The sequence below is a fragment of the Elephas maximus genome, chromosome 7 (genome assembly GCF_024166365.1).
Source record: "Elephas maximus indicus isolate mEleMax1 chromosome 7, mEleMax1 primary haplotype, whole genome shotgun sequence".
Classification (NCBI taxonomy): Eukaryota; Metazoa; Chordata; class Mammalia; order Proboscidea; family Elephantidae; genus Elephas; species Elephas maximus.
Window position 1 is genome coordinate 121,246,335 of NC_064825.1, and position 12,190 is coordinate 121,258,524.

Consider the following 12,190-nt stretch of genomic DNA (forward strand, 5'->3'; position numbering starts at 1 on the left):
TGGTATGAGTCGGAATCAACTTGTCGGCAACGGGTTTGGTGTTTTGGTATATGTAAGGAATATAAGACAATTTGGTTATAATGGTGTATCTCTACCTTAGATGTTAGACGCAGGATTTAAAACTGTCATGTGCTTTATATATATATATATATATTTTTTTTAAATAATTGTGCTTTAAGTGAAAGTTTACAAATCAAGTCAGTCTCTCACACAAAAACCCGTGTACACCTTGCTACACACTCCCAATTACTCTCGCCCTAATGGGACAGCCCGCTGTCTCCCTCCACTCTCTCTTTTCGTGTCCTATTCGCTAGCTCCTAACCCCCTGCACCCTCTCATCTCCCCTCCAGGGAGGAGATGCCAACATAGTCTCAAGTGTCCACCTGATCCAAGAAGCTCACTCCTCACCAGCATCCCTCTGCAACCCATTGTCCAGTCCAATCCATGTCTGAAGAGTTGACTTCGGGAATGTTTCCTGTCCTGGGACAACAGAAGGTCTGGGGGCCATGACCACCGGGGTCCTTCCAGTCTCAGTTAGACCATTAAGTCTGGTCTTATGAGAATTTGGGGTCTGCATCCCACTGCTCTCCTGCTCCCTCAGGGGTTCTCTGTTGTGATCCCTGTCAGTGCGGTCATCGGTTGTAGCTGGGCACCATCTACTGAATATTCTTTTATTTTTACATTGTATCACTTAGCATTGAAATTACTTATTTTTGCATCATGTGTCCTACTAAACTGTGAGATTCTTAAGAAGGGTGTGTGTGTTATTCTTTCTCTCTTGGCACTTGGCATACTAGTAGGCACCCATTAAATATTGTTAGGGTAAGTGAAAGTGTGAATGAATACCAAGCCAGTTCAACGATTGAATACTTTCATAGTAAGCTCATTTCTGTGGTGCTGGGTAAAATAACCTTGTTTTTTGCCAATGCCTTCAGTGCTGCTTGGACTTCTTCCTTCATTATTATCAGATCCTGATCATATGCTGCCTCTTGAAATGGTTGAACATCAACTAATTCTTTATGGTGTAATGAATCTGTGTATTCCTTCCACCTTCTTTTGATGCTTCCTGCGTCATTTAATATTTTCCACATAGAATCCTTCACTGTTGTAACTTGAGGGTTCAATTTTTTCTTCAGTTCTTTCAGATTCAGAAATGCCAGGCATGTTCTTTCCTTTTGGTTTTTATCTAGAGCTCTTCGCACATGTCATTATAATACTTTACTTTCTCATTTCAAGCCACATGTTGATATCTTCTATTCATTTCTTTTACTTCATCATTTCTTCCTTTTGCTTTAGTGGCTCAACATTTGAGAGCAAGTTTCAGTTTTCTCTGACATCCATCTTGGTGCTTTCTTTCTTTCCTGTCTTTGCAATGACCTCTTGCTTTCTTTATGTGTGATGTCCTTGATGCCATTCCACAACTTGTCTGGTCTTCCGTCATTAGTGTCCAACGCCTAAAATCTATTCTTGACATGGTCTCTAGATTTAGGTGGGATATACTCAAGGTCGTACTTTGGCTCTCATGGACTTGCTCTGATTTTCTTCAGTTTCAACTCGAACTTGCATATGAGCAATTGATGGCCTGCTCCGCAGTTGGCCGCTGGGCTTGCTCTGACTGATGATATCGAGCTTTTCCATTGTCTCTTTCCACAGACATATTTGATTTGATTCCTGTATATTTCATCTAGTTAGAGGTCCATGTGTATAGTTGCTGTTTATGTCGGTGAAAAAAGGTATTTGCACTGAAGAAGTCATTGATCTTGCAAAATTATATTATTTGATCTCCAGCATTGTTTCTATCACCAAGGCCATATTTCCCATTACTGATCCTTCTTCTCTATTTCCAACTGTCGAATTCAGTCATCAGTAATTATCAATGCCTCCTGATTGCATGTTTGATCAATATCGGACTGCAGAAGCTGATAAAAAGTGCTCACTCTCTGTGCCAAGATATTTTGGAGACAGCTACCTGGCCAACCTACAGGAAGAGATCTATATTTATGCTTATTACCTAGAAAGGAGATCCAACTGAATGCAGAAATTACCAAACAGTATCATTAATATCACTGGCAAGCAAAATTTTGCTGAAGATCATTCAAAAGCAGCTGCAGGAGTATATAGACAGGAAACTGATGTAAGTTCAGGCTGAATTCAGAATACGAGGTGGAGCCAGGGATATCATTGCTGATGTCAGGTGGATCCTGGCTGAAAGCAGTGAATAACAGAAGGATATTTATCAGTGTTTTATTGACTATGCAAAAGCATTTGACTGTGTGGATCATAACAAATTATGGATAACATTGAGAAGAATAGGAATTCCAGAACACTTAGTTGTGCTCATGAGGAACTGTATATAGATGAAGAGGCAGTTGTTTGGACAGAACCTAGGAACACTGAGTAGTTTAAGTCAGGAAAGGTGTGTGTCAGGTTTGTATCCTTTCACCATGCCTCTTTAATCCATATACTGAAGAAATAATCTGAGAAGCTGGACTATATGAAGAAGAACTCAGGATCAGCTTTGGAGGAAGACTCATAAACAACCTGTGTTATGCAGATGACACAAGCTTTCTTGCTGAAAGTGAAGGGGACTTGAAACACTTACTGATAAAGATCAAAGACTACATCCTTCAATATGGATTCCATCTCAACATAAAGAAAACAAAAATCCTCATAACTGGACCAATAAGCCACATCATGATAATCGGAGAAAAGACTGAAGTTGTCAAAGATTTCATTTTCCTTGGTCCACAATCAACACCTCTGGAATCAGTCGTCGAGAAATCAAAAGATATGTATTGGGCAAATCTTCTGCAAAAGACCTCTTTAAAGAGTTGAAAAGCAAAGATGTCACCTTGAAGACTAAAATGCACTGGACCTGAGCCATGGTATTTTCAATCTCCTCATAGGCACGTGAAAGCTGGACATTGAATAAGGAAGATCAAAGATGAATTGATGCCTTTGAATTGTGGTCTTGGTGAAGAATATTGAAGACACCATGAGGAACGAAAGAATGAACAAATCTGTCTAGGAAGAAGTACCTCCAGGATGCTCCTTAGGAGCAAGGATGCCAGGCTGCATCCTACATACTTTGTACATATTGTCAGGAGGGATCAGTCCCTGGAAAAGGACATCATGCTTGGTGAAGTACATGTTCAGTGGAATAGAGGAAGATGCTCAACAAGTTGGACTGACACAGTGGCTGCAACAATGGGCTCAAGTGTAACGACGATTATAAGACGGTGCAGGACCGGGCAGTGTTTGATTCTGTGGTACATAGGGTCACTATGATTAGGAATCGACTCAATGCCATCTAACAATAAGAACAAATAGACGACACCTGTACACTCAGCTAGTAGCCAAAGGTTGGAGGTTCTAACACACTCAAAGACACCTTCTAAGACAGGCCCGGCAATCTGCTTCCAAAAGTCACCACCTTGAATATGCTATGGAGAAGGTCTACTCTACACACATGGGGGTCACCATGATTCAGGTTCGACATGATAGCAACAAACAACAAGGGACTCGAAAGGTTCCTGGTTGGTGCAAACATCTGTGCTCATTCTCTCACCTAAAGGATGGCAGGTTTGAGCCCATGCAGCAGTGCCATGGAAGAAAGGCCTGGTAATCTGCTTCCATAAACATCATAGCCAAGAAAACTCTATGAAGCAATTCTATCCTGTACCACAGGAGTTACCATGAGTCAGAACTGACTCAGCGGCTCTGGGTTTGGTTTTAAGGCAGTTCAAGATTCTGTCTCCACACTTACTCATTTCCTAAGGCTCTGTGGGAACTTTGGACATTATTCTCCAAGGAGAAGTGCTGCTGGGATGCGCAGAGTGGTCACGAAGGTTTTCTTTGGAGACTATGTGCCCAAGGTACCACACTAAGCAGAGGCTGTAAGGACCTAAAGCCCATAAGCTTTAAATCTTGCCGTAGTCAGCTTGCCAAAAATCCAAGCAGCCTAAAATTATCTAAGATATCACCTCCTTCTCCAAGTGGGATAACCAACAACCTGGGGAGTCAATTGCAGCAGCCCTGAGAGTGAACACCACGGTAAGCCACTTAGTGTGCCAACTTCAGGAGCTTCCTCCCCGTGATGAGTGGACTTGCATCTATAGGCACCACACCACCTGACCAGTGTTCACTCTTACCTGTGTCCTCACTACTCCATGCTTTTACCTGTTACTCCACAGGACGGTTTCTTTGCCATTAAATAGTTTATTGGTTGTCAGCTCTTACTCCCAAATCTCCTTTTGACATACACTCTATCTTGCAGAAATCCCTCTGAGTTTCTGTCCTGGAAAAGGCATATTTCTCTGGATTTTAGCAAAGATGTATAGGTACGTTGTTGTTCTTGTTAGTTGCCATGGAGTTGATTCAGCCTCATGGCGACCCCACATGTTGCAGAGAACTGCTCCATAGTGTTTTCAGAAGCAGATCACAAGGCTTTCATCCAAGGCGCCTCTGAGTGGGTTTGAACTACCAGCTCTTCCGTTAGTAGTCCAGTGTTCAACTGTTGATGCCTCCCAGGGACTCGCAAGTATAACATAAAAACCAAAAACTAACTCGTCCCCGTACAGTCATTTAGAAGTCATAGCAACACTTGATGACACAGCAAAATTGCCCTAGACGGTTTCTAAGGTTGTAATCTTTATGAAAGCAGACTACTACATCTTTCTCCCACTTCAAGGCTGGTGGGTTCAAAACACCGACCTTTCAGTTAGCAGTTGAGTGGTTAACCACTGAGTCACCAGGGCACCTACATAAAAACCGAAAGCAAACCCATTGCTGCTGAGTCGATTCTGACTCATAGTGACCCTATAGGACAGAGTAGAACTGCCCCATAGCTATTCCAAGGAGTGGCTGGTGGATTTGAAGTGCCGACCTTTTGGTTAGCAGCCATAGCTCTTAACCTCTGCACCACCAGGACATATGTAATATTTAAATTCTCCTTTGGTTATTTCTATGAGAATTTTGGAGGCAGCAATTACTGTATTAGACTCATTGTATCAATGGCCCTGATTTTTCCCTACCTATAGCCTTTTTTTTTTATATAGCCTTGCCCTTCTTAATGTCCTTTTACAGAATCTCGGTTTGGTATTCTGACTTGCTTTATCCAGTCAGAAAGAAGCAAATTTGACTCCAGCAGAGTGCCATAAAAATACTTGCATGTTTCTTCTTCCTCTCTAGAACTCCTACCACCAACACAAGAACATAACTGGGCTTTCACATGCAAGGCATGGCGTTGTTAGGTGACATCAGGTTGGTCCTGACTCATAATAACCCTATGTACAATAGAACGAAACATTGCCTGGTCCAGTACCATCCTCACAATCAGTCTTATGCTTGAGCTCATTGTTGCAGCCACTGTGTCAATCCATCTCCTTCAGGGTCTTCCTCTTTTGAGCTGACCCTCTACCAATTATGATGTACTTCTCCAGGGACTGATCCATCCTTATAACACTTCCAAAGTACTTGAGACGTAGTCTCGCCATCCTTGCTTCTAAGGAGTATTCTCGTCGTACTTTTTCCAAGACAGATTTATTTGTTTTTTTGACAGTTCATGGTAAATTCAATATTCTTCTCCAACACCACAATTCAAAGGCTCAATTCTTCTTCAGTCTTCCTCATTCATCATCCAGTTTTCACATGTGTAGGAGGTGACTAAAAACACCATAACTTGGGTCAGGCACACCTGAGTCTTCAAGGAGACATCTTTGCTTTTCAACACTTTAAAGAGGTCTTTTGCAGCAGATTTGTCCAATGCATATCTTTTGATTTCTCAACTGCTGCTTCCATGGGTGTTGACTGTGGAACCAAATAAAATGAAATCTTTGACAACTTCACTCTTTTCTCCTATTATCATGATGTGGCTTCTTGGTCCAATTGTGAGGATTTTTGTTTTCCTTATGTGGAGGTGTAACCCATACTGAAGGCTGTGGTGTTTGATTTTCATCAGTAAGTACTTCAAGTCCTCTTTGCTTTCTGCAAGGAAAGTTGTGTCATCTGCCTACTGCAAGTTCTTAATGAATGCTCCTCCGATCCTGATGCCGTGTCCTTCTTCGTATAATCCAGTGTATAGAAAAGTTAGAGACCTGTTATAAACCCCATTTTTCTACCTGCACTCATCAAAAAGAATGTATTAGGGGCACCTCTGCAAAAGGAGATATAGCTATTATTTCCAAATTATAGAACATTAAATCGAGATGTACAGTGGTGAAGAGCATAATCAGTCATCAATCGGTTTTAGGTTAGGATCTCTTTAGCCTATGCCCAGAGTCCTAGAAGCCACCCAAACCCTCCTTCTGCTAACACAGCAAGGAATAATATAACTTCCTAGGACACAGGATTCATGACTTCATATACCAGAGCACATCTATTCCCAATCATGATGCTAAGTTCTGGTCTAGAAACTCAGAAAGTATTGTATGATAGAAATAACAGGTGTAGGGAATTTTTGAATACTACATCAAAGAAAGCACACTTGTTTATTTAAAAATATAAACCGAGACAAATCTGTTAAGTACAGGAAGTTACAAAAAGAGAAATATATGGTATGATCCAGTAGTCTTTCTTTGATTTCCGAAGTTTGTCATGGGTAATTAATTAATCTCTGAACCTCTGTCATTCATGAGACATTCTCACAGAGGGACAGACATCCTGTGCATCTATATCCTGTGGAGAATGTGAAGATCAGAATAGAAGGATGCTGATCCTCTGCGGAGATAGGTAACTATGAAGCAACGGATATATCACTGTTCTCTGAGGATGTTGTTTTTCAAAATTAAGGATATTTTGAATTTTATATAATAAATCATTTCTTCTGGCTGTGACATTGACTTCAAGCTCTACTTCTCTTCAGAAATCTTAATCTCAAACCATAAAAACACTAAGGGTCTAACCAAGCAAAATGAATGACACTTAAGGAATTCTCTCTCTTCCCCTGCCCCCCGCCCGCATTTCTCTTTCTCTACCCCCAGTGCAGACTTACAGCTGACATCTTTTGTCTTTAGGGTGAAGCTGAGTGAGGTCTGAATGGGATCACTAAAAGATGTTAGTTCTGAGTTGGGACCTTAGCTGAAATCTAGGCCTGCAACCCCATACCTTACTTCTCTTAATAACTTTCTATCCAATAATTGCAACTTGGGGCTATCAAAGGAATTTTCCCTTTCACCTCTCAGCTCCATCAGGTTGGAGTCTAATCCAGGTGTATGGAGTTTTGGAAGCAAGATTTCCTCAACTGCAGTGCTGACAGTTGTTCAACAGACTTTAAGTTCTTACCACATGAACACACATTGTGGCTTGGATTTAACTTTATGAATACAAAGCATTAGATACACACAGTGCCTTTTACCAGGAATAATCTCTTCAAAATATCTCTGATGTCTGGCCTAAGATTATGGATATTAGAATCCTATCAGGAGATAAACAACAGAACTGTTCTTTCTTTTCCAGCTTGCTTTCCTTGGTTGGCATTTTTAATCTCAGCTCTTTAGTGTTTCTCTGTGCCTTACAGCAATTCCAAACAAAGTCATGAGGGAAACAGGTAAATCATGACATTCTTATGCATCCAGAAGTTCAGCTCCTTATAGCTAATTTTACTATGCACTTCCCTTTTGTTAATTGTTTGAAAAACAACTGCCTAATGGAGAGTTAGGTGACTCTGGAGGTGTACTGATTAAGTGCTCAGCTGCTCACCAGAAGACCCACCAGAGGTCCCAGGGTAGAAAAGACCCGGAGATCTGCTCCCATAAAGATTATAGCCTGGGAAACCCTGTGGGACAATTTTACTGTGTCATATTTGGTTGCTATGAGTAGAAATTGACTCAGTGGCACACAACAATGCAGACTTGTTTTACTGAACAAACAAAAAAAGTAACACAAAGACATTGTTGGAGGTGCCAAAATGAGTGACTAGATCACCTCATGAGTAGAGTACCATCTTCTGACTTACTTTTCTCGTATTTCCTTATGAAGGGAAGAAGGAACAAGGGAGACTCTATAGGAACAAGAGAGAAGAGATTGTCTGGGGCTGTCGGATTAAACACCTGGCTCAACAAAATCTTAAATATGGCAGACACGTTAAGCATTCCTATTAAAACAAGTTTCTTTCTGTGTGAAGTTAACAAATTTTTTATCTGCTGTGGTTTCTTTTGCTTAGTCTGAAGCAATAAACAAGAAATTTAAATCACAATACCCAGAAGTGAAAAAATCAATTAAATATGAGGAATACCTGAGTATTTAGGAATTTTATTTTAAGACCCCTCAGCACCAATACTACTACTTGCCCTAACTAAAATGAGACGCTATGAGGAGGTTTGCTGGCCTCTTGGGACCTTGATCAGTACTTGCATTTCTGATCCTTAAGGTAGTACCTTACTACATGTTGTTGCTGTTTATTGTTAGGTGCCATCTAATCATAGGAACCCTATGTGCAACAGAATGAAACACTGTGAGGTCCTGCACCACGCTCGGGATCACTGTTATGCTTGAGCCCCTCGTTGCAGGCACTGTGTCAATCCATCAGATTGAGGTCTTCCTCTTTTTTGCTAACCCTCTACTTTACCAACAATGATGTCCTTCTCCAGGGACTGGTCCCTCCTGACGACATGTCCAAAGTATTTGAGACATGGTCTTATCATCTTTGCTTCTAAGGGGCATTCTGGATGTATTACTTCCAAGACAGACTTGTTTGTTCTTTTGGCAGTTCATGGTATATTGTATATTTAATATTCTTTGCTGTAATTCAAAGGTTTCAATTCTGCGGTCTTCCTTATTCATAGGGATAGGATACTTGTGGCGAAATGTCACATTACCACATCTAGCTACCAAAATACTCATGGATTGCTTGTCCTCTGATTTAGTAGGTCACAACTAACGCCTAGTGGAGTTATTCAACTTCCAGATACTTCCCATGCATTTTCCTGCTTAATGGCAGTCCTGGGTTTATATTAGAAGAGTGTAGCACTGTAACTTTGCACATAATTAGAAGAGTTGGAGATCAATGTTTTAGTTGCCATTCCTCCTACACTGTTTGTACATTTGAAATAAATTCTGTAATCAGAAACTCCAGGAGAGGATTCTCTTCTTCCATCTTCTTAAAGCATGTTTTATTTCCTTATTCCTCAGGCTGTAGATCAATGGATTTAACATGGTATTATAACAGTATATAAGACTGATACCAACTTGTTTTGGCTCAAGGAATTACTAGATTTAGGATACATGTAAACAGAGATACCTGAGTTGAAGAAAAGGGTCACTGCTGTCAGATGAGAAGCACAGGTGTTGAAAGCCTTGGACCTGCCTTCAGCTGAAGTGATCTTCATAATGGTGGTTAGAACATAACCATAGGATATCATGATAACCAGCACAGAGGTCAGTCCAAAGATCACTGTGAGCACAGAGGTCATGACTTGAAAGAAACAAGTGTCAGAGCAGGACAGGATCAGCAGTTGAGACAGGTCACAGAAGAAATGGTTGATGATGTTTGGCCCACAGAAATGCAGCTGAAGTAAAGCACACAGTTGTGTAAATGAGCCAAAGAATCCAGTTATGCAAGATCCTGCTACCATTTGCAGACATGATGGCTGTGTAGAGCAGAGGGTTACAAATGGCAGCATATCAATCATAAGCCATGGCTGCCAGAAGACAGCTCTCAGTCAGACCCAGGCTAGAGAAGAAGTAGTACTGCATAGGGCACCCCATAAAGGAGATGAATTTATGCTTCTTAAAGAAGTCTGAGAGCATCCGGGGGGATATAGTGGAAACAGCAGATGTCTAGAAAGGAGAGTTTACTGAGGAAAAGGTACATGGGTGTGTGCAGATGGGAATCCATTCTGATGAGGGTGATAAGGCCCACATTCCAAGACACTGTCAGGAGGTAGATCCCTAGGAATATTGAAAACAGGACAATAGTGAGCTTTGGAAATTCACAGGATCCCAAGAGGATGAACCTGGTAATTGTACTATTTCTTCCCTCAGCCATTGCATTAACGATCCTGGGATCTGTAGGGAGAGAAGAGAATAAATCTCTAGGTCAGTTGTTATTTCAATTTCTACTGAAATAAACCACCTTCTGCTCACACCGAGCACAGAACAGAGAGAAATATTGCAGCATGTTATAGGAAATAACCCTGATTAACTTTGCCCCTATATTAGCCACAATAATCTCTGTGTCAATTTTGTCACATGTAAAAGAGGATAATTATACCTTTCATTATTAATCCATCAGACTCTTAGAAAGAAAGTGTAACAACATTTGTAAAGCCTCTTTTTTAAAATGTTGCTGAATTTTAAAGATATTATTAATAGGATTTGACCTCTGCATATATGTGAGTGCCTGCGAGTATGGATTTAGATATCACACAACTGTTTTCAGATTGTGGTTCTTCTACTGTAAACTACATGCTTCTGAATAAGTCATCTAATACCTCTGTGCCCAAATTACTTAATCTATATGATGAGGATAATAGAACATATCTCCTAAGGTTGTTGAGGTTAAAAGAATTTATGTATATACATACATACATAGGCACATATACATATATACATATACATGCATACACATATATATACACACACATACATACATGCTTATGTGTATACTACCCACTGCCCTTGAGACTTTCAGTTAGCTGTTGATCACTTTAACCACTGCACACCCAGGGCTTCTGATATATATACATATACAAACATATGTATATATATATACATACACTGCCTGCTATGCGTACAGTGTTATTTGAAGTGGCATCTTTTAGAAAGGGAAGTTAGAGAATATCTTTCTGGTATAATTTTGAAGCACTTCTGTTCATGCAAAACTTTGTAATGAATTCTCAGGCCTTCCGTCACACATTAACTTGTTTTCCTACTAATGGCAAATTTCTGACAATTTTTGAACATGTGTTTCTATAACATCTTTCACCCAAAGAGGAATATCTGTGAAGGAAGATAATCCCACCTCATCCCAATTTGTCGTAGTATATAGCATAAACTGGTCCCCACATATGTTTGTAGTTCACTTTTATACCATCTATGTGGTCCAAAAATACTTAACATTTGGGTTAGTACAAAAAAATTTTTTTTTTCCATATTGGTGTTTGTCCGTAGATTATATATTGTAGATACACACACAAATCTATTCGGGGAAAACATATCTTAATCTCAAGTTTCAAAGATTTTGAACAGATAAAATCCAAGAAAAATGAGCAGCCCATTGTAAAAATGAGCAGGCATCATAAATCAGCAGCATAACATCACAGCAGGATTACACTATTATTCATCATACACAGAGTACAACATGAGTATGTTTAATATATTTGAAAAATTAAGAGCCTTAAATATGTGTACAAAAAGGAATTGTAAAGAGTCAATCAGCAACTCTAGAAATATAAAAAGTAATAGAAAAACATCACTTGATGGGTTTTATACCAGATTAGACAGAATTTGTGATCTTTAGGGTATACTTGAACAAATAATCTAGAATGTAGTTGGATTTCAAAAAAATGGAACAACTAAAGAAAAACTTAAGAGACATGGAAGATATTGAGAAAGTCCAACTCTTGACATACTAGGAAAAAAGCCTGGTGATCTACTACTAAAAATTACCCAATGAAAATTTTATGGATCCCAACAAAATATTCTGAGTTGCTTGCTTTGGAAATGTCACCTGGAGAGATTCAATGCTGGAGGAGGGCATTATGTTTAGTGAAGTGGAGGTCCAGCAAGGGTCAAGGAGACCCTCAGTGGAACAGATTGACACAATGGCTGCAACAATGGACTTGACATAGGTTCAAGGCATCCCAGTGCCAATCAGGCTAAGTAAAAATAAACTCAGACACACCATAGTCAAAAGAAAAAATATTAAAGACAAAGAAAATATACTAAAAGCATCCAGAAAGAAAAAAGAGATTATTTTCAAGGGAGCAACAATTAAAACTGATGGTAACTTCTTAACAACAAGATTGGAAGCTAAAAGACAGTAGAATGATATCTTTGAAATGATAAGAGAAGATTAGCTGTCAACTTTATTCCATAAACTCTGAAAACATATTTTTAAAAAGGGAGTAATAATCAGATATGCAAAAAATGGGCTTTTTTTTTTTTTTTAACTATAACTGTATTTCCTCATCAAAAACACTTTAAAGACTGTATCTGAAGCAGAAATATCCCAGGTGGAAGTTCTGAGATG

The 12,190-nt window shown here is 39.7% G+C and overlaps 1 pseudogene; it reads right to left on the reverse strand.

The window, feature by feature from the left end:
- Window positions 1-9,060: 9,060 nt before the first annotated feature.
- Window positions 9,061-9,988, reverse strand: LOC126080612 (olfactory receptor 1440-like; annotated as a pseudogene).
- Between the last annotated feature and the right edge of the window lie 2,202 nt (window positions 9,989-12,190).